The sequence below is a fragment of the Pantherophis guttatus genome, chromosome 3 (genome assembly GCF_059756535.1).
Source record: "Pantherophis guttatus breed Tessera chromosome 3, ASM5975653v1, whole genome shotgun sequence".
Taxonomy (NCBI): Eukaryota; Metazoa; Chordata; class Lepidosauria; order Squamata; family Colubridae; genus Pantherophis; species Pantherophis guttatus.
This window is the reverse complement of record NC_142065.1, coordinates 141661745-141684719: the sequence shown is the minus strand read 5'-3', so window position 1 is coordinate 141684719 and position 22975 is coordinate 141661745. Positions and strand designations below refer to the sequence as shown.

The following is a 22975-nucleotide window of genomic DNA, read 5'->3' as shown; positions in this document are numbered from 1 at the left end:
TTCTCTTGAGCTCGCCTCAGGGGAATATCATCAGAAAAGCCTCAAAATAAAGGACTGAAAAGGGCTCCAACCATCCTATAGTCTTTGCTTCGCTAGGATACATGGACTTCTTAAGAGTCTTTCTGGCATCATTCAATATGAGAAGGAAGCTATGGCAAAGCTCCCACTTGTATACAGTTGAATTTGGCACCTTGAAAGCAGTCTTGAAAGTCTTTACATAGACAGACAAGTAATTAAATGGTCATATCATGTAGTCAAACCCAGTTAAGGAGACCATTTGTATACACGTATTTCTGCTTCTCATGTGCTAGGAAAGGCTTGAATAAAATGTTCAATCTTTCTTAGCATTAAAGCACCAGTAAATGTTTCTTTCAGATGAAGTTTTGAAGAGGGAGGAGATGCAAACTTTTCTCCTGAGAGTTTTGTCTGTCCCAGCTGCTTAATTAACAGGGGTGAGGAGAATTTTCTTGATTTATAATTTCTTTAATTTGCATTGCGAATTATGAAAAAGTTAGCTGCTGTGCAGATTTATAATTCAAAGTAAGGTATATAACTATTTTAATAAATTTGCATCTATTACTAGGATTTTGAGGGATTATCCATCAGAATAAGTGCATTAAGATATCTGCTTTTCTGCTTTTTTAATTAAAAGAGAGAGAGTGGGGAACAGTTATGCTACTGAAGTTTGGTGACATGATTGTGAAGTTATAGAAATAGAGTAGGGATAGACATAGACATAGATAAGGACACAGCATATACTGTCTTCAATTTAAAAATGCATTCAAATATATATTGTACTTGCAAAAAAGTTTGGACATCTCACAAAGGGAAGTGAATATTTTATCAACTCCTTACTACAGTTCCTCCAGAAAATCAAAGACCTAAAAATAGAAGATGAAACGATGGTTTCATTCGATGCCATAGCATGTCCATAGGTCCAGAATTAATGAAAGAATCTGTGGCAATACTACAAATACAGGTAATCCCCGGGTTATGAGCGTTCCCTTAGTGAATGTTTGAAGTTATGCGCTAAGCGCCTCCTAGCATTTATGAACAAGTCCCGAAAGTACGAATCTTGCAGCACCATGGCAGTTGTTCACCCTTACAAACAACCCCAGAGGCTCTTCAACATTTGTCCTGAACATTGCTGGCCAAAATGGAGCTTCCGAGGGGCGGATCCGCCCCTCCAACGCTCCGTTCAGGCCTCTAGAGGCCTCACCCAGCATGTTGCAGGCCGAAATGGAGCTCATGAAATACCTCATGTGCACTTAATGAGCCTCACATTTGATTAGCGAACGCGTGGGCAAAAGGAGGGAATGTTCCCATTTAAGGTATAAGATTTAGTCTCACGAATCCTCAGGTTACGAATGGAATGGGCAGGCACCATTACATTTGTAAGTTGAGACTACCTGTACTCCCAACCAACAAACAATCAGAATATATGATGAAAATAGAGAGACTCAACCATAGTTTCAACTGGGAAACTGAACATCATAGACCAAGCTAAATCCAAAGACAGTAGGGAATTCCTGAAAGCTAGACATTCAGGCAAATCAGTTTTTATCTGAACAAAAAATTGAGATAAACCACATTTATGTTCAAAAGAGAGACTAAAAAATTTTCCATGGCGATGCTGCGCAATTCCTCACTGGGATCTCCCTCACATCTTGCTAGGGACTGAGAGTGTGCTGTGCCTTTAAATCTTCTGCTGGCCACTCCTCCCTGGCTCCTCAGCACGGCAGTTTATTTCTCTCAGTCTTAGTGTAGGGACGTGAGTATAGTTTCTCTCACCTCAGTGAGACTTTTTTTGCCTTTTACTAGTTTTTTCCTTTCCTTGCTGTAAATAGTGTATAGTCTAATAGTGTATATCGTGTATATAGTTAATAATTTTACTGTTTAGTTATTAGCGTGGGAGCGTTTTTCCTCCAGAGAGGCTGCTGCAGTGGCAGCAAGCCCCTGGCTGCTGCCGTGGGCGCCGTTTCTAATTAACTTGGACGCCCCGGCTTCTTTCAGCAGCGATCTGAGCCTCCCTCGTTTGGAGCTCTGGACAGCCCTCGCGCTGTTTTTTCCTTGCCGCTGGCGCGCGTTTGGGGCCGCTGGTCCGCTGGTCGTCCCGTCGCCGCCATTTTGTTCCCTAATTAGTTGGCGGTTGCAGAGTTCCTGCTCGGGGCCCCCGAGTACAGACTCTGCCTTATCATTTGCCTCGCGGCGCTCAGGGGGCGGAAGCCTCTCGCGCCTTACATCTGGAAGATTTGGCTGGCTGTTGGAAGGTGATCGGATCCCTTTACAACTGCTGAATTTTAGAGCTAATTTCGTTTCTGTGAAGCTCTGCGGTGACTCATTGGCAAGGCTGCACTTTCAGGGGCGTTGTTTCCTGGCGCTTCTTGAATTTCCTCAAACTGAAGTCTGCATTGGAGTGAGTATGTGTCCTGTCAGGGGAGCTTTCTGCCATTAATTTGGCGCCTTTTCGGTTGCGGCGGCCATTTTGAGGGAGAATTTTAGTGCCTGTTCTTGGCCATAATTTTACCCTTTCTCCTCAGGATTGTCCTTGGAGACTCCTGGTAGTCTTTAACCATCATGGCCGACCAGGAATTTTCGTCTGACCCTGAACAGGCTCCCTCTCAAAAAAGAGGCCTGCTGCCCAAGCTTCAGCCTCTTCAGCCAGTCAGCCCTTATCTATTACAGCCAGGGAGGAACAGCGGAGACACAACGCTCTAGAGAAACAATTTTCCAGGGCCCAAAAACAGGCCCAACTCATAGGGGAGGTGGTTCTGGAGCCTTCCCCTCCTCAACCGGATCCATTGGGCTCAGAGACGACCCAGCTGGCATCACAAGATATGCCTTCTGATTTACCTCAGGCACCCATGTTGTCTGATAGGCCGGGACCTTCAGCGTCATTTACACCCACGGCGGCTGGTCTGAGGCCTCAGGAGGCTTTCGGCTGGCCACCACATTTAGACTTTCAAGCCTTATTCACAGATGCACTGGCTAAGGCAATCACCTCAGGCCTTCAACAAGGGGGACAGCCCCAGTTTGGGTATCATACTTGTCAGATGCCAGCTCCTTCCAGGCCAGCTTGTGGGCATCATCCTACTACGCATCCTCCTCCTCCCCCTCCCCCCCTCCACCCCCTCCCCTGCCGGCCCAGGCAATCCAACCTTCCTTAGAGGCTCCAAGTGAGGTATCATACTCAACTGAGGGAGAACAGGTTGAGCCAGAGTTCTCAGATGATGAACAAGTGACCCCAGAGAGGCCGGCCTTTGCCACCTTGTTCAGGCCTGCTGTCTTTAAGACTTTACTCAGAAAGGCTAAAGCAGCTACAAACATGGGTACCATCGTCAATCCTAACCTTCAGGGTTCTTCTGATACACAACCGCATGGCGAGCTTTTCGCTGTTCCTGCTCCTGATCATGACTATATCCCGTGTCCTGATTTATTTAAAGAGGTCATTAAAAGACAGTGGGAATCGCCCGGGGTTCTGTCGGCTCCCAGCGGGCACGATAAAAAGCTGTATTGTGCTGACCCGGCTCTGGAGGCCCTTCTCAACCTTCCATCAGTAAATCCTCCTGTTGTGAGTCTATCCTCTTCAGCTGTCTTGTCATCTGACGCTGTGGAGGTGTTGAAATCCGATGAACGTAAGATGGAGGTTTCCTTCCATAAAACGCACCAGGCCGCGGCCTGGGCGGTGAAAGCTGCAACATCCGCCTCCTTCTTTAACAGAGCCACCTTAATATGGCTTCGGCAGTTGCAGGAGAGGTTGCCACCGGGGGACACCAGAATTGCCCAGGATTTCAACAAATTGGTGGCTGCTACGGAATACTCGGCGGACGCATCCTTGGATGCGGCCCGGTTTGCAGCCAGGGCATGGCTTCTTCCATCTCCTCACGTAGACTTCTGTGGCTTAAACCCTGGAAGGCTGACTCCAAATCAAAGTGGAGATTAGCATCTGCCCCTTACCACGGGTCCTCTTTATTTGGGGCAGCATTGGATCCAATTTTAATAGAAGGGAAAGATAAACGTAAAGTCTTGCCTGTTTCTTACAGTAGACAGGACCGTAGGTTCACGCCTTATGGTCAGCGGCAGCCCTTTCGGCCAGAATCTGGGCCCAGGGGGTCCTATTATGGTCGACAGTATTCACAAGGATCCGACCGCTTTGCAGGAAGGCAGGGCAATAGTGACAGAGAGAGGTTCCAATCCTCTTCCAGACGACCCTTTAAGGGAGCCGGAGCCAGACCCCGTTCTTCCAGAAGGGGAAAATGACTCCCTCGAACCTTTCCCAATTGGGGGGCGGCTTCTTCACTTTCTTCCCCAATGGGAGACCTCCACGTCCGATCCTTGGGTTCATCGTACTGTGGGGGTAGGATTGACTCTGGAATTTTGGACCCTTCCCAAATGTGTTTTTGTTCGCTCCCCAGTGCCCCGACGTCGAGACAAACTGAACAATCTCAACTCAGAAATCTAGCACCTTCTTCGGATTGGAGCAATAGAGGAAGTTCCTCTATCGCAACGGAGGAAGGGAGTTTATTCTCTCCTGGTTTTGGTTCCAAAGGCCTCGGAGGGGTGGAGGGCCATCTTGAATCTCAAGTACCTCAACAAGTTCATCAGGTACAAGAGATTCAAGATGCAGTCCCTCCGAACCATTCTGGGTTGCATTCGGAAGGGGGATGTTATGACTTCCATCGATTTGCAGGAAGCTTACTTGCATGTACCAATCCACCCTCACCATCGCAAGTACCTCCGCTTTGTGTACAACAGCCAACATTATCAGTACTGGGCGATGCCCTTTGGGCTTTCGTCTGCTCCGAGGGTGTTCACCAAACTGTTAGCAGCAGTTGCTGCCACCATTCGGTTAATTCCAATCCGCATATTGTGCTATCTCGACGATATTTTAATTTTGTCCAATTCCCCCCTTCAAGCTCAGCAGGACATGCAGCGGGTCTGTCGGGCCCTGGAACTCCATGGCTTCTCTATAAACCACAAAAAGAGCCACCTCTCCCCGACCAGGTCCATCGTTCATCTGGGAACCCGCATCGACTCAGAGGCGCTTCAGGTGTTCCTCACGGAAGAGCGACGGAGGAACATCACAGACTTGGTCCAGCATACCCTGTCCTTGAGGCGAGTGTCTCTGATAACTTTATCTCGGTTGCTCGGCAAGTTTATTTCCTGTTTAGATATAGTTCCGTGGGCACACCGTCACTCGAGGCCGCTCCAGTGGTTCCTCCTGCCCTTCCAGTGCCGGGGCCTGGGTTCTTCCAAGATCGCGGTGTTGCTTCCGAGCCCAGTACGGGGGTCTCTCCAGTGGTGGATGTCGGAAGCTCTCTCCAGAGGTTGCCACTTCCATGTGGTCTCCAGGTTAGTGATTACCACGGACGCCAGTCTGTCCGGTTGGGGCGGTCATCTGGGCTCTCTGGTGGTCCAGGGACTCTGGTCGATGGCAGACTCTCAGGACAATATCAACGTTCTGGAATTGAGAGCCGTGCGTCTGACACTGCTACATTTTCAACAGTCCCTCCTCCACCGGCATGTCCTTGTCCTCACGGACAATATGTCAGCAAAAGCCCACATCAATCGGGAGGGGGGTACCCAATCCCCTGCTCTCATGAGGGAGGCCGAAGCATTGTTGGACTGGGCGAAGATTCATGTGTTGTCTCTGAGGGCGGAGCATATTTCCGGGACGGCGAACATCACTGCGGACTGGCTGAGCAGACAACATCAGGACCAGTCGGAGTGGAGGTTGCATCCCGACCTGTTTCGGCAGCTGACATGTCGATTCGGCCTTCCCCTGGTGGACCTCTTCGCCAGTCCGGACAACACACAGCTACCGAGGTTTGTCACACGATTCCCTTGCCGGGGGGCCGAAGCCTGCGACGCCCTGAGGAGTCCCTGGCCTCAGGGCCTCCTTTATGCCTTTCCCCCCATCCCACTGATTCCAAGGGTGACCCGAAAACTGTTGTTAGAGAAAGCGGATCTGTTGCTGGTCGCTCCCCACTGGCCTCGGCGTCCCTGGTTCGCCGACTTGGTGAGCCTCTCCGTAGATCGACCGTGGCGCATTCCCCAGGACCAGGTCTCGCTCAGTCAGGGGGCTGTTCTACATCCAAGCCCCCAGTGGCTGCAGTTAGCCGTATGGCGCTTGAGCGGGTCCGCCTGAGGAAAGATAACATCTCAAATGACGCCATCCTTACCATCCAAGCGGCCAGACGCCCGTCCACTGTCCAAATTTATGACGCCTCCTGGAGGGCCTTTTGCCTTTGGTGTGCCTCCCAGCATACGGACCCTACGTCCGCAACTGTACCTGACGTTATCAACTTCCTCCAAGCGGGCCTCGCCAAAGGTTTTGCCCCCTCTACCCTCAAAAGACAGGTGGCTGCTTTAGCAACTGTTCTTGTGCTAGGGGATTCCGGCTCGCTGACTCTGGATCCCCGTATTCGTAGTTTTTTAAGGGGTGCTACGAATCTCCGACCTCCTCCCATTCGTAGATACCCTACCTGGGACTTACCTCTTGTTTTGAATTCTCTTACGATTGCTCCTTTCGAGCCGTTAGCCTCTGTTAGCCTTAAGTTTTTGTCTCTGAAGCTGGCCTTTTTACTGGCCATCATGTCAGCTCGGAGGGTCTCTGAACTTGCCGCCCTGTCAATTCGCAGTGACCTTTGTATTTTTAAACCCAATTTGGTTGTCCTTAGACTAGACCCCTCGTTTGTTCCCAAAATCAATTCGGTTTTCCATAGACAACAGGAGGTTATCCTCCCTGACTTTTGTCCTGAACCCCGACACCCCTTAGAGACCCAATGGCATACCCTCGACATACCCCGGGCACTACGCCGTTATATTGCCAGGACTGCCACTTTTCGTAAGTCAGAATCACTCTTCGTGTCCTTCCACCCGGCAACCATGGGCCAATGGGTGTCATCTCAAACCATAGCCAGATGGATCAGGGCCTGTATCTCCGCAGCCTATGGCGCTAGGGGCAAGCAAGTGCCAGGGCGAATTTGGGCACATTCAACACGCAGTGCAGCCACGTCGGCGGCGTGGTCAACTCAAGCGTCTATCCTGGACATTTGCCGAGCTGCCATGTGGACATCGCTCTCACCTTTTGTTCGCCATTATAAGATCGATACCTTCGCCTCTGCAGACGCTTCATTTGGCCGGAGGGTATTGCAATCTGTCCACTCCCCTGGGATCCTGGGACCCAGCCAGCCTCCCTCCCAATAGACAGGTGCTTGGGCATATCCCAATGAGGAATTGCGCAGCATCACCATGGAAAATGAACGTTGTCTCACCTGAACGTTCCTTTTCGGGGCGATGCTAAGCAATTCATCCCTCCTCTCAGGCTGTCTGGGACGGGAGCGGGCTCTTTCCTGTTTTTCCTCCTCAGATCACGACTACTATGGGGTACCTTCGAGAAATAAACTGCCGTGCTGAGGAGCCAGGGAGGAGTGGCCAGCAGAAGATTTAAAGGCACAGCACACTCTCAGTCCCTAGCAAGATGTGAGGGAGATCCCAATGAGGAATTGCTTAGCATCGCCCCGAAAAGGAACGTTCAGGTGAGACAACGTTCAATCTAAGAAAGAAATAAAAAGACTAAAACAGTTCCTCTCCTGCAACCAACACCCATATAAACAAGAACTAATACCAAGCAAACATTCAATCAGAAAAAAAACCACACCCTAATCAAGGAACTATCGAGGACAAAACCACATCCCACCAATATTGATAAAGTAAGTTATTGTATATAAACAGAATAAATCCCACAGTTGCTAACATTGATGATATTATGTATGTTAATTAATGTATGTTAGCAAACAATCGAACTCAGAGAGCAGCAAATACTCCATATATTATATTTTGTTACTTTTTTGTTTAATTTTCATTACTGCTTATTTGTAAGGAAGAGCCTATTTACCAGAGCTTTGAAGCAGTGGTGAAATCCAAATTTTTTTACTACCGGTTCTGTGGGTGTGGCTTGGTGGGGGTGGCTTGGTGGGGGTGGCAGGGGAATGATACTGCAAAATCTCCATTCCCACCCCACTCCGGGAGGAGGATATTGCAAAATCTCCATTCCCACCCCACTCTGGGGCCAGCCAGAAGTAGTATTTGCCGGTTCTCCGAACTACTCAAAATTTCCGCTACCGGTTCTCCAAACTGCTCAAAATTTCCACTATTGGTTCTCCAGAACCTGTCAGAACCTGCTGGATTTCACCCCTGCTCTGAAGTCATAAATGGTATCTCAGAATGTTGCTTAAGATCTTTGGCAGATTTGGTTTCTTTGACGTGCTCATTTAGTCCCAAATTAGATATAATTTCATGTTTTATTTGACAAATAGAGAGCTAGAAATGGTTAGGTATGTCTAGGTAGATCTATGCCATGCTTTTAGTTATTGAAAAACATGCTTGAACAGATCTTTTAGAAGAACATTGGACAGAATATTTTGAATCTATAAAATATAATAATACTGTAGCAGAATAAGATCACTCCTTTTTCTGTGGAAAGTACAAAATATGAATGCAGTTCTGTGGGGTTGTTGAAATGTAACTTTAAACATTATAAGAACTTCATTTTACAACAATGTAGGAATGACTCCTGCTAATGGAGCTTTTAACATGGAGTTTAAAAGTTGATATTTGTGCCAATGAAGACCGCTATTTTCCACCCTGAGACATTGACTAAAAACAATTTTTATTCTCTTCCCACCTTTTTTAAATTTCCTTTTGAATATTATTGTTAATAGATGATTTGAGGGGGAAAAAACCTAGAAAAACAAGAGATATGCTTTTTCTTTTCAACTGGCATGTTTTATGTCCCAAAGGAGGAATAAGAGGAGGGAAAAAATTCTTGTGTCTCCGGATTTTTTTTATTCCACATTTGACAGAGAATGTTCTTGCCAGTGTTTACAGAAATTGAAAATTCTTTTTTCTTTCCATGCCATGTTTCGGTTAGTTCTCCTGGGATCTTTTCTGAAATAACTTCATTGTGCTGCACTGGATATCAGGATACGCGAAGGAGATGGCACCATCTGAAGGAGGAAATTTGATCAGTGTTGATGTCATAAGATATTAGATTCCACATATAATTAATCTGAGTAATAATAAGAAAGGAACACTGTTATCCCTTCACATGACATTTTTGTAATGGTAAAAGAATATCATTTATTTATTCTGGACAAATAGAATGGCATTTCCAGAAAAGTAATGTCATGACATAAGGGATATTTCATAGATGAGATTTATTTATTTTTTTTGCAAAGTGGCCAGTGTTTTTTTTTTACAATTTTATCTTGACTTTTTCTTTTGGAGTCAGAGGATATAGAAAAATATGTTTAAATAAAGGATATACAGGTAGTTTTCAACTTACAACTGTTCATTTAACAATGGTTCAAAGTTATGGTCGCCTTGGAAAAAGTGAAAGAACGGACAGTACAGAACTGATTTGTCATTGCTTTTTTCCAGGATATTTTTGCAACAAGCTTACCCTACATTAGAGTTCCTCAAACTTGCTGACTTTAAGATGTCATCTGGAGAATATGGAAGATGAAGCCCACACATCTTAAAGTCGGCTCGGTTGAGAAACACTGCATTATAATTTCATAATGGTCTCCCATCCAAGTATTTACCATTCCTAGTCTGTTTAGCTTTTAGAAGCTAGGTGAGCTTGATTCTGATCTGTTTTCCATGTGCAACTGAAGTTGTCTGGTATGTCTCCAAAAAATAATCAAATCTATTTTTAAACAGCTAGGATTTTATAAATGTATCTAGATTTATGATCATCCCATATATCGAGAAATGCCTTCCATGGTGCAAGCATATACATGCCTACTCAGAAAGAAAGCTTTTCTTTTTTGACGATTTGCTGTAGATGAGTAATTTTGACTGCAGAATTGTTTCCCTATCCCTAGATTGTTTTTGCAGGTCAGATGTGCACTTGAAGATAATTATCATTTGCAAAATTCTCATTTAAAGTTCAGCTAAAAAGTTAGCTAACATGTGGCTTTTTACTTGGAGCAGAACAAAGTCAACTTGAAAATGGGTTCAACACCTCCCCAACCCCTATTTGGCAAAGTCCTTAGAGAAAGAGTGAGATATGAATAAGATAGGTAAGCCATTTGATACTCTATCCTAGTTCTAGTTTTGTAGAGATTCTTCAACTCTTCTTTTTTCTAAAGACGTTATACCACTTATTATACAGATCAGGGGTGGGTTCTACTTACCTTTACTAACGGTTCGCACCATGCGCAGATGACCCATGATAACGTCGTGGCAGGTGGGCGGAGCCTCCCGCCGGTTTTACTACCGGTTCTATAGAACCAGACACAACCGGGAGCAACCCACTACTGATACAGATGAAAAAGACCATTTATTGAGAATTAGGAAGGTGTTTATAACATTATAGTTATATGACAGAAGGATTTATCATGTTTTGAAAATGTTGATACATTTGATAACATTAGTTTCATTGACTTTAAGGGATAAGTTGTCAATTCTATAATTAATGCAACACTGCCAGATAATATTAAGTACTATCAAGAAGTAGATTTCGGAAGACATCTTTACAATTCCATTTTTAAACATGTGCTGGGCTGCATTGCATAAAAACATGTAAAACTATAAAAGTTACATTTATGGATTGTGCCCATGCTTTTTATTTATTTGGGAAGAGCATCTCATTCTACATTTAAAAAGATTATGTGAGAATCAAGTTTAAAAAAACGAATGAATGTCTTGTCCAAAGCACATCAATAATTTATACAAATGTACTACTTTTTGTAATTCAGGGTTGAAATGAGTCTTGTTGCTCTTTGGTTGTTTTCTTACAGACATTTCATTGGCCAAACTAGGTAATATCATCAGTGTTACTTAGTTTGAAACATGAAACATCTGCAAGAAAACCAAGGTTAGAGAACACCAAGGATCCCTCAATACTACATTTTTCCTGAGCTAAACTTAACTGCTTGCCAACCAAATTATTTGACATTTTTCAGCCACTTCCCAAGCTCAGAACTATAGCAAAACCCATCCCAGATGCCTCCTGTATTTCAGGCAAGTGAGAAAACCTACCACTCTACTTTTATGTGGTGCCTTGTAGCAATGTCATGTTGAGAGATATAAGATATGAGGTTCACCTTTTATAGATAAACTGAAGGTGGTTCACTTGAATAGTCTTTCGTAGATGATCTTCATCACCTTAGGGATAATCCTCTATATGACAGAGCATTTTCAAAAACTCTAAAATGTCATTGTTTTGATATATGGAATAGGAAAAGGGTTTTTTTCCTCCCAAAATAGAGCTGTTTTAAAAATGGCCTATCTCCATTTTCTATCGAAGCTAGGTGAGCTTCAGATTAAGAACTGCCACTTTCTATCCTTGTTTTTGTTCTAAATAATAGACAGATTCATTTGAACAAATCAATTTCTAATTTGGAGAATCATATTTGATGAAAATTATAGTCCAGGAGTAGGTAATCCAAATACAGATTTATCAGTAATTTTCTTGCCATAATTTTGAGGATCATCAATTTGATGGTTTTAACGTTCTTGATTTTAAAGTATGCTATTGGGCAGATTTATTAATTTCAATAAAGTATTGGAATGAAGATGACGCTGAATATGGGGGCCAACTTGAGAGTTATGAACCATGCATGGAATTCTAATTATAGTAAAAATAATATGTGATTTTTTTTCAAGCATTTGATACATTTGGTTTTTATTGGGAACAAAATAACATTTTATTCGGAAATCATGGTCTTGGGTTATTATATTATATTGTGAAATCCTGGCCAACTGTAAATAGTTTATTAGACTTAGTGTTCGAGAAGGTAACCAAAAGCTGTACTTTGATGGCTGTCATAAAAGTGCCTTTGGCCTTGAATGCACTTTTGCTAAAATCTGCAGTTCATAACTTGTCAGACTCAGTTATATACGCTTTTCAACAGTCTTATAAAATTATAAAATCTGTCAAGTCTGATATTACAACCTTTTCTATCAGAAAAACAAAAAAATGTATATGTGTAAAACACCAAGGGAAATTAAAACCATTACCTCAAAAACAGTTAACTAGTAATGCAGCTTTAGTTTTGTCAAATACTTTGTGTGGCTAACACCTGAGTGTAATTTATTTGCTTCAGGATAAAGAATGTCTGATCTTCAAAGAAGCAGTTAGATTGGTATTTATTTGTTTGTTGTTTTTATCTCACCTTTACTATTTTTATAAATAACTCAAGGCGGTTAACATATCCTCAGTCACAGAAACTCAGTATGTGACTTTGAGCTAATCACTCTTGGCCCAACACCCCATAGGATGTGGTTTGGGGATAAAATAAAGGGAGATCCATAGGCACCTGAGGTTCTAGATAAAAGTTGATATATAGATATGGATATTGTGATACAGAGATGGGTGGGTGGGTGGATAGGTAGGTAAGTAGGTAGGTAGGTAGGTAGGTAGGTAGGTAGGTAGGTAGGTAGGTAGATAGATAGATAGATAGATAGATAGATAGATAGATAGATAGATAGATAGATAGATAGATAGATAGATAGATAGATAGATAGATATGGATGTTGATAGATATAGATATATCATAGAGACACTGGTGGTCACTATAATATATCTGGGTGATCAACTAGCTGACCATCCAAATATATGTATTTGGCTGATCAGCTAGTTGAACATTTACAGTATCTAGTTTATCATTCAAGAACAACCTTTGACAAATCTCAGCCTCACACTCTACTTTCCCTATTTTTCTTGCAGTTGTGAATAGGAGCAATTGGATCTGTTTTAGACTGGATTGACAAATTTTGCTAAACTATAATGTGCTCTATTTGAGCTTAGCTTGCTGTGTGAATCCAGCCATTGTGGTTTGTTAACCACAGGTTATGACTAAGTACAGGCATAGACAAATTATGGCACTCAGATACTGTTGAACTACTTCTTCCGGTATCCCCCATAGATAATTGGCTTTTCTTGATAGGCTATGTAATTCACACTAGTTGTCTACCCTCAGCTTGTGGTTCATTTAACAAGTCATATTGAAATACAGTTAATTGTCTTGACTTAGGCTGACGAATTGTATTTAATCCTGACCTGACCATGCTATAGTTTACTGTATATTTTCCCAATGTGGTGCCTTTTAAATATGTTCTCAATACTATTTCCAAAATTTTCAGCAAGAAAACTGCCAGAAATGGATAATGGAAAATATTTGTTTGTTTGTTTAGCTGCCCATCTTGTCGCCACATTCCACATCATTTGAGGGATATCAAGTTTTCTATCCTTGTCCAAGATATTTTGCTTTTTTTTAGGCATTCTCTGACTAGTATATCAGCTGTGCAAAAAAAATATTTTGTGCTCCCAATCTTTGTCTTGAAGGTATATGATGTAACTGCAAGTGCTTTTATAGCTATTGTCTCCTTCCTCTGAGCCGGCTAGCTAATGACTGACTGAAATATTTCTGCTTACCTAAGTTCTATCACACGTGAACCAAAATGTTTTGATCATTGGCACCATTACAAATATAGGCAGGTGGTAATAAATGAAAATACACATTTACCAGAAGCAAATGTGCTGGAAATTCAGCTGAGATCAACACGATGTATCGCAAACGCATAATCCTAGTAGCTTAACAAAACAGGGACTTTTTGTCCTTGTTTTTTAAGTAGATGTGAGGTATCATTTAAATGTATTGATCATCATAATTTATTTTAGCACCTGGAACTTTCCCTCCTAGTGTATGATGATAAATATTTTACCCGATCAAAACTCTGAGATATATGCAGTGGGAAAAGCCCTTGTTGAATTTACAGCTGGCTGTTTTTTAACCTTTTTTATTTGTAACTGGTGTATATGGCAATTAGAACACAAAACATGAAAACTGTCAGTGTATCAAAGCTCCAATTTATATATCACCGTCTAAATTGCAACTGTTATTATAGTGATAAATTATCAAGATAGTTTAAATGTTTTCTATCCTTTTTTGGGTACAGTTAGAGATCATGGAAAGAGTGAATCATGAAAAAAATACTCCATAGAAAAACTACCAGCTTTGATAATGAATCATAAATGACAGAAATGACAGATTTGCTCATAACCACATCAGATTAGCTGGGGGAGGGGGGAATGGATAAGTAATTTATGAGATTATATCTCTATATTAGCTTTCCTGCATTGCATATTCAAGACTCTGGTAGAGCATAAGATGGAAGTTTCATACAGTTTGCTTCTCATTGGACAGTTCCCTTATTCTCGGGGGGGGGGGGAACCAACTGATCTGGTTCTGCTATTCTAATTTTATAAGAGGTGAAAGTGGAGGTAGAGAAGCTGCTAGAGATCTGGAGTATTTTTGAAAGTTTGTTTTGTAGAAAAACAAGCAAAGAAGAACATTTTCCAACCTGTTGCTTTCCAGTTTTGGATTTTATTTATTTAGACATCGCCAAACTATTTCAAGGATATCAATTACAATAAGATGTAGATTTGGTTGAAATGACATAAAAGGCTGATTAACGATTAAATAAAAATAAAAAGTTAATTGCTCCTATTCATGAGCACATAGTCATTACTTTTATAAATTGATGAATTTTCAATTTACTTTTCCTACCCAAGTAATTAAAAAAAATAGCTACAATGATGCATGTTCATGCGTGAATAGCAATAGCAATAGCACTTAGATTTATATGCCATTTCATAGTGCTTTACAGCCCTCTCTAAGCCTTTTACAGAGTCAGCCTATTGCTCCCAATAAGCTGAGTCCTCATTTTACTAACCTTGGAAGAATGGAAGGCTGAATCAGCCTTGAGCCATTGAAAAATGGACTGCTGGCAGTCAGCAGAGTTAGCCTGCAATACTGCATTCTAACTACAGTGTCAACACGGCTCACAGTTTCCAATGACTTCTAAATAAAGGTAGTCCTCAATTTACGACCACAACTGAGCCCCAAATTTGTTGCTAAGTGAGACATTTGTTAAGTGAATTTTGCCCCATTTTACGACCTTTCTTGCCACAGTTGTTAAGTGAATCACTGCAGTTGTTACATTAATGACACGATTGTTAAAGGAATCTGGCTTCCCCATTGACTTTGCTTGTCAGAAGTTCGCAAAAGGTGATCACATGACCCTGGGACACTGTAACCCTCATAAAAACAAGTCTGTTGCCAGGTTTTTGAATTTTGGTCATGTGAGCACAGGGATGCTGCAACACTCATAAGTGTGAAAAACTTACAAGTCATTTTTTTTATCACTAAATGAACTGTTGCATGTCGTGGACTACCTGTATTTACCACATTTATGACAATTTCAGCATCTCAGGGACATGTGATCACCTTCTGCAACCTTCTGACAGGCAAAGTCAATGGGGAAACCAGATTCACTTAACAACTGTGTTACTAATTTAATAACTGCAGTGATTCACTTAACAAATGTGGCAAGAAAAGTTGTAAAATGGGGTAAAACTCACTTAACAAATTTCTCACTTGGCAACAATTTTGGGCTCAGTTGTGGTCATAAGTGGAGGACTACCTGTATGCAATTGTATCTGTGTGGAATTTTGAGCAGGAAATCTTAAAATAATTTACAAATATATCGAGAATTCAAAGCTCGAATTTAGAAAAAAAAAATTACATTAGATTGCAGTTGCTCATTTCGAAACCCTATTGACCTTAGCTATTGGCAGCGTGGACTGGACTGATGATCACTTTGACATGTAGAGGTTCAATGATTTTATGCTTCAGATAAAATTACAGAAATATCTATCTAGACTGTGGTCATATACAGAAATACCTATCCAACAGGTCCTTCTTGTGATTAAATATTCAAAGGATGACATGATTAAACATGATGATGTATTTAAATAGTATGAAGGCACTTGTAGAGATGGATTCATAGATATTTCTGTTTTGCAACCCAGTTTTTGCTACATTTTATTTTCCTTTTCCAAAAGCTTGAAACCTATCTATGATAAATCATGTAATATTAACTGGTCTCATAACCATGCTTCCAGGTGAGGCACTTGCAATAAAGGTAAAGGTTCCCCTCACACATATGTGCTAGTCGTTCCCAACTCTAGCAGGTGGTGCTCATCTCCGTTTCAAAGCCGAAGAGCCAGCACTGTCCAAAGACATCTCCATGGTCATGTGGCCGGCATGACTAAACGTCAAAGATGCACAGAACGCTGTTACCTTCTCACCAAAGGTGGTCCCTATTTTTCTACTTGCATTTTTACATGCTTTCGAACTGCTAGGTTGGCAGGAGCTGGGACAAGTAACAAGCTCACCCCGTTATGTGGCACTAGGGATTCGAACCACTGAACTGCTGACCTTTTGATCAACAAGCTCAGCGTCTTAGCCACTGAGCCATTGTGTCCCTTGCACTTGCAATACAATTATATAAAACCTGCCTTATTTATAGAAATTGGGGGGGTAGGTCCATCTTTTATTTATGTACTTTTGTATGTTCCTCTTTATTTCCTTATTACCCAAAAAAATCTATTAAGGAGAAAAGGATAGGATGCATTTAGGAACTGCTTATCTGAAAATACCTCTTGCAGAAAATTAATGCTTCAATGCTAATTGAAGCTTTGATTTTCCTGAACAGCATTTGTTCTATAGAAAACTATCCTTAAGTCGCTAAAAGGAGACATGTTCTTTCTGTTGAGCTGTTTGTAGAAAAATGGATTTTGTCAGTTTCTTAAATACATGTTGAACTAAAACCAATTGAGTTCACTCATTTTTACAGTTTTAAATTATACTCTTGGTTTCTATAGAATTCATTAAAACTGATATATATTTCTGAACAGAGCCTTATGTATGCCTGAGTCAAAATTGGAGTTCAGTTCAGTGCTAAGATAAAGTGCCAGCTGAGATCTGTGAGAACTATTTTAAAAAGTTTATAAATATTCATTTTGAGGAATGAGTTATGATTACTATATGTTGCTCACCTTTCCTGGCACCATTAAACCAACCTTCCTTCCTCCCTCCCTTCCTTCTTTTCTTCTTTTCCTTCTTCTTTCCTTCTTTCCTTGTTATTTCACTACTGTTATTTCATGGTAGTTGCATTAGTTAATTAAACTGGATTATTCTGAAAATGCTTTGAATATTCTTGCTTGGGAGATGGAAAGGGAACATGTGCAAATGAATGTACTATTGCACAGTTTTACCTGGATGAAAATCATTCCATTTTAGTTCCAGTTAAATATATGGTATATTAATTATCTTAGTTTCTCATATGGCAGCTGGTATAATATTCATCAAGAATTAAATAATTTTTTAAATAAACCAAAAAATAAGTTAAGTTTGGGAGATACACAAGCTGATTTTATACCCACATCTTGTACTTTCTTAATTTAATAATTCTGTCTTGGAATATTTATACAGTCTATAAAAATAAAACACATAGTTTGCTTGTGCTTTCATTTCAACTTCCTGCATAAAAACCATACTGCATGGATTAGTTTCATAATAATTTAAATTATAGAAAACTGATGGGATTTAATTCTGCAGTAATACCTTAAAAGAGTGAAGTACTGTATTAACCATATATTTAGATAGTTGCTTTCATTTACTTCCTCTGTTCTTCTTCTCTCTTCTAAAAATGGACTAATAGAACCATGTGATATGCTGTTATATAACTGAATTCCTACCCACTCATTGGACTGATGAAGTTGTGTTTGTTCTGTTATATAATAATAAGATTATTTTTTTCAGCAGAGTTTACTCTCCAAGACTTTTCCCCTTCTAGCACCCCAAGGCATCAGTTACTGTCTGCTCCAATGTTTGCATTTAGCCTAGAGTGTTTGTGATCTCAGAAATATTTCCTGTAAATGGAATCTCTCATGCCTGGCATGTCACACAATAGATATATAATTGGATAAATTCTAAGCTGGGAACTTCAAAACAACAAGGAAAACTATATATTGTTCTGTACAAAGTGCATGGATCTCTCTCAGTTGAATGGCCTTTTGTTATTTGCACATGAAACTACTTAAGTATATTTTTCTTGCATAACATAAAAAATAATCCAATTTAATAATTAAGATCAATAGCAATTTTCTTCCTTTCCCCAGAACATAAGATCCTGGCTTGTTTCATTTAACTATAAATATATGTCACTAGAGGACCTGAAGTAACAAAAACATATGTTTGTTTTGTTATCTATAAGTAGATTTCTGGAGCAAGCTTGTAATAAAATGATACTTGAATCTTATCCACAAAATTTGAATGATACAATATAAGGGAAGTTATGAAATGCTGATATTCATTTCTATAAAGAATGAGCTATGTTTGTGATAATTAGAAATTATATTGAGTAGAAAGACATTTTCACCTGACACTTAAGAAACAGGGTAAAACCCGGTAAGCTTTCTTGGGGAAGACACTTTATAAATAGGTGCTGTCTCTGAAAAGGCCTTAGGGTACAAATAAAAAAGGCCTCCAGTAATAGGTTTTCTAGCTGGAATATAAGGAAAAATGATTCAATGCTGAACCCATTTTGAACTTGCAGGTATCAATAGGCAGATTAAACAGCACAGATGAAGGATAGGCTTTAGCAACTCTTTAAGTAAGAGTGTTCAAAGAGCAATTCTGGAATGGTGAAAGAATGGGTATCTGCTTTTGGGAAGTGGGAATGGGAAAGGAGCAGTGAACCAGTAAAGGAGACCATTCAATACTGAGAAAGTGGAAAGTATGAGAAAATTTAATATAAGATGGGCAGAAAGAAGTTCTGACAGGCTTTCAAGGATTATTATATCCCAACTTATAACAGTAAAGAACATTTCTGGGATTCATGTTGCTTCTGCTTCTTGAACCTACCAACCTTGAAGCACTGATAGGGCCAAACCAAAACCCCATGTTGCTTCTGTTTGGTTTGCACAAACCAAAATCTTTATGGGAAGTTTTGAGTAGAACCTAAATACATCTTCTTCTACCTTAAGGCCTTTCAGTAAAGAGTATTGAAAAAATAAAGCCATTTCCAGGAGTGAGGATGAAGGAATTTGTCACTTAAGGCAGATGGCTATTCCTTTACTCACACTGAATCTATAATGCCCAAAATGGCAGAACCAGCCTCTGGATACTAACAGATTAGGGTCAGAGGTGGGTTTCAGCAGGTTCTGACCAGTTCTGGAGAACCAGTAGCGGAAATTTTGAGTAGTTCGGAGAACTGGCAGTAAAAATTCTGACTGGCCCCGCCCCCATCTATTTTCTGCCTCCCAAGTCCCAGCTGATTGGGAGGAAATGGGGATTTTGCAGTAACCTTCCCCTGGATTGGGGAGGGAATGGAGATTTTACAGTATCCTTCCCCTGTCATGCCCACCAAGCCACGCCCACCAAGCCATGCCACGCCCACCAAGCCACACCCACAGAACTGGTAGCAAAAAAATTGAAACTCACCACTGATTAGGGTGCATCTGAAGCAGTGGTGGGTTGTCCCAGGTTCGGACCAGTTCTATAGAACCAGTAGTAAAACCAGCAGGAGGCTCCGTCCACCGACCCTGATGTCATCAGGAAGCTTCTGCTGCGCAGAAGCGAGCATGCACGGCCCCATTGCGAACTGGTAGTAAAGGTAAGTAGAACCCACCCCTGATCTGAAGACCATCTTCTGCAAAGGAGACATGATACCAGGCCATGTGATGGACTATCCCAACCTCAGTGGAAAAATACCACACTATGCAGAAACAAGTTACTCAAAAAGAGACTACAATTACTTACAAGATCTGACACAATGAACACCTCATTACTAATAGCTAAGTGGAAGGCTGTATAGGTACATGAGTCTAACCAGAAAGATGCATAAACCAGCCTGTCCTAGTTCCCTAGTTACTGCAAGTAACTTCAGCATCTGCTTCCCACTCAGTGCTCCCAATCTAGGTTGTCTCTTGACAGCAACCAGATTCAACCTACTGCATTATGTTTATATGACTACACAATTCTCAAGAGCTATTCTGAGTGATTTATAGTTTGAAGAAACATAAAAGCAAGGAATGAAAAATAAAAACAATATAAAATAAAATAATAACCTTCGGTACATAAAAACCACAGAATAACATAAATAACTATAATATCAGAAGTTAATAATAATATAAGCAATAATAATATTCGTATTATAGGGAGTACCTTTTTTCACGTTCCCCTATTCTCAGGCTATCTGATCATGCTTCAACTCCATTTTCCTCTTCAACTTCAAAAATCCGCACAACTTCCTCTGTCGCCAACTGCATATACAAGTGTACCACACCCCACTTTCCTGGCCTTCCCCTTCTGTTCCGGCAATTTTGTATGCAAGCGCACACTCGCCTGACTCCTGCTCTTTGTGCTAGCTTTGTGTTAGCTAGCTAACAGGCTTTTACACTTCATTGCTGGCCAGACCACAAAAAAAAAGTTATTTGTGCTACATGATCAGAATTTTGTCTATTTACACAAATACCATATTGTGGTAACTTGGATTGGGGAGTTCCGCTGGACTATTGCAGCCCTGACTTGACTTCAGCATTTTTCAGCCTTGAAACTGAAACTCATTGTCACCGAAACAGTTTTTCAGTGTAGTTTTATTGGCCATTCCATCTAATTCTGGAGAACCAAATCTAAATTCTCCACATAAAACCTGGCGGTTGTGTATGCAAGCCACAAATCAAGAACAGTCCTGTTTTAAATTCTGTTCAGCATGTAACAACACATCTTTTTACATCAAGCAATAATTTAAACATTAACTTTTTCTTTCCACAGCAGTTAGACCTGGTATGAAGTTCCACTGTACCAAGCATAATATATTGGTAGTATGACTGTTAACAGTGTTAAAATAAACATGTGGGTACCTAGCATAAATATTTATTTTAGGACATGGTAAGCTTATTAGAAGTTCTAAGTGAAGTTTTCCCCATGTGGTACTTCCTTATAATTGAACCTATTGGCCATGAAATTTGTAGGTGACACATCTTGGAAGGCACCAGATTCAGAAAAGCTATCCCATTGAGAACTAGCTGTTGCATTTTTGTTGTGGGCTCATCCACCCATAGTTGCACTGATGTAACCATAATGTGACAGTGCCATGTTCCTGCAATAGTTAAAGAATTTATTTTCCCGGCAGTACAGTGCAGTTCACATTTGTGATGCTACAGTTCTAGAAGATTGGAGAGTGACATTTTCCCATTCGAGGGAACTTCCTCTGGCTGCTTGAACTTAAATCTTTTTAATAGATTTGACAGGCAGATACATACATGAATCCAATCTTGATTCTTCTAATCAGGTTTAATAATCCTATTTGATTTTATTTGCTTACCTATGTAGCATGTCAGAAACTCTAGCCTCTGATTATATCCTGCTCTGTGGGTTTAGTGAGATATTATCTTCCTGATCTACTCTGTCCACACATGTAGAAATTGTAGTTTGTAACCTACATCCCTGGTTACAGCCTGTAGAAGAGTGCCTGGCTGGAGAATCATAGGCTCATAGCATTATTAAGGTGTTCAGTATAAATTTGTATGGAAGAGGAATTTTGTCTTGAATACTTACTCTCATATTCATACCTCCATTGTTAGCCAGTTACATACAGCATGTACTAAAAACATAAAGGGGAACAATTTATTTTTAATTCTTTCCATGTAGAGCAAAGGTGAGGGATTTCTATTGCTCCGGTAGCTATTCCATGTACCTCAAGAAACAGGACACTGAATGAGTTATGTCTTTGCATTCTCCAATCAGTTGGCCAAAAGGATCTTGATTATCTAATAGGGTTTGATGCCTTGTCTTCCAAGGTTGATAATGTCAGGGGTTGGTCTACTGGCTGGAAATTAAAGTCCATGGGGCTTCAAGTTGTTGAGTTTGAAAACACTGTTCTATAGAAACTAAAGACCATTTGTAGGTTAGATGATAAACACAAAGAGAAGACATTGGCCTGCTAAGCTTACACCTTAAAACTTTGTGGGAGAGTGGGAATCCAAATCCATCAGTAAAGGGGGACATTAGGTGGGAAGAAGAAGCTAAGTTTCATCCATTGCTTTAAGGTCATCACTAACTATGGATAACTTTGGGAAATAAGTTTAAGAAATATTGCAAATGGCGATCACATGCAACCATTGTAAATACATGCCCCAATTTTGCTCATGTGATCATAAGGGTGCTATGACTGTCATTAATGCGAGTACCAATCATAAGTCACTTTTTTCAGTGACATAATAACTTCAAATGTTCACTAAGGGCCTGGTGGCTCAGCAGACTGATAGCATTGTGATTAACACCAGCTGTCTGCAATTATCAGGCTCAAGGTTGACTCAGCCTTCCATCCTTTCTAAGGTAGGTAAATTGAGGACCCAGTTGTGGGGGCAATAAGCTGACTTTGTATAAATATACAAAAGTATGAAGGCTATTGCTTAACGCATTGTAAGCCGCCCTGAGCCTCCAGAGAAGGGTGGCATATAAATCAAATTAAAATAAATAAATAAATAGATAGATAAAAGTGAATGGACATATTTTGACAGTAGCGACATGCTAAAGGAATTATCCAATAATTTATTTTCAATATAATAAAAAGTAACAGGTTGCTTTTATGTCTGTCTGTCTGTCTGTCTGTCTGTCTGTCTGTCTGTCTCTGTCTCCTCTCTCCTCTCCTCTCCTCTCCTCTCAAAAATAACTCAAGACAGAAAATCTCTCTTTTCCTGAAAATAAAAGCATTTTGTTTGGGTTTGAATGTTCTATCATAAATTAATCAAAACACCAATAAATAGAATGTCTGGATACTGCTGGATATTGCTTCCAGCCAGATTAATCACTGTCATTTAATGTACTATTTTAAACTTATTTGTGGAAAATATAGATGGTGAACCAGACAGTTTAAACTTTCTAACCTCTTCAAAATTCAAAAATAAAAATATTAAATAATTTATCAGTGCTGTACATCTGCCTATTCCATAACAGCTTTTGCCATCTAGTTTTCCTGGAACTATTAAAACCTCTTAGATACTATTTCATGCATTAATGTAATTTGGCCACCACTTTAAAATGAAGCT

General features: G+C 40.7%; 1 protein-coding gene and 1 long non-coding RNA gene across 5 annotated transcripts in view; one reads left to right on the top strand and one right to left on the bottom strand.

The window, feature by feature from the left end:
* Positions 1-22975, top strand: part of BCL2 (BCL2 apoptosis regulator) — a 141334-nt gene that overhangs the window by 26526 nt on the left and 91833 nt on the right. The gene's annotated exons all lie outside the window — the stretch shown is intronic.
* LOC117674760 (uncharacterized) lies at positions 8828-20177 on the bottom strand. 2 transcript variants are annotated; one of them, XR_004593977.3, is made up of 4 exons: positions 20088-20177; positions 19365-19572; positions 10203-10325; positions 8828-9011 (listed from the first exon to the last, which is right to left on the bottom strand). It is a non-coding gene; the product is annotated as an uncharacterized LOC117674760 (long non-coding RNA). The 2 variants fall into 2 exon arrangements; XR_009622490.2 differs by having other exon boundaries at positions 10203-10322.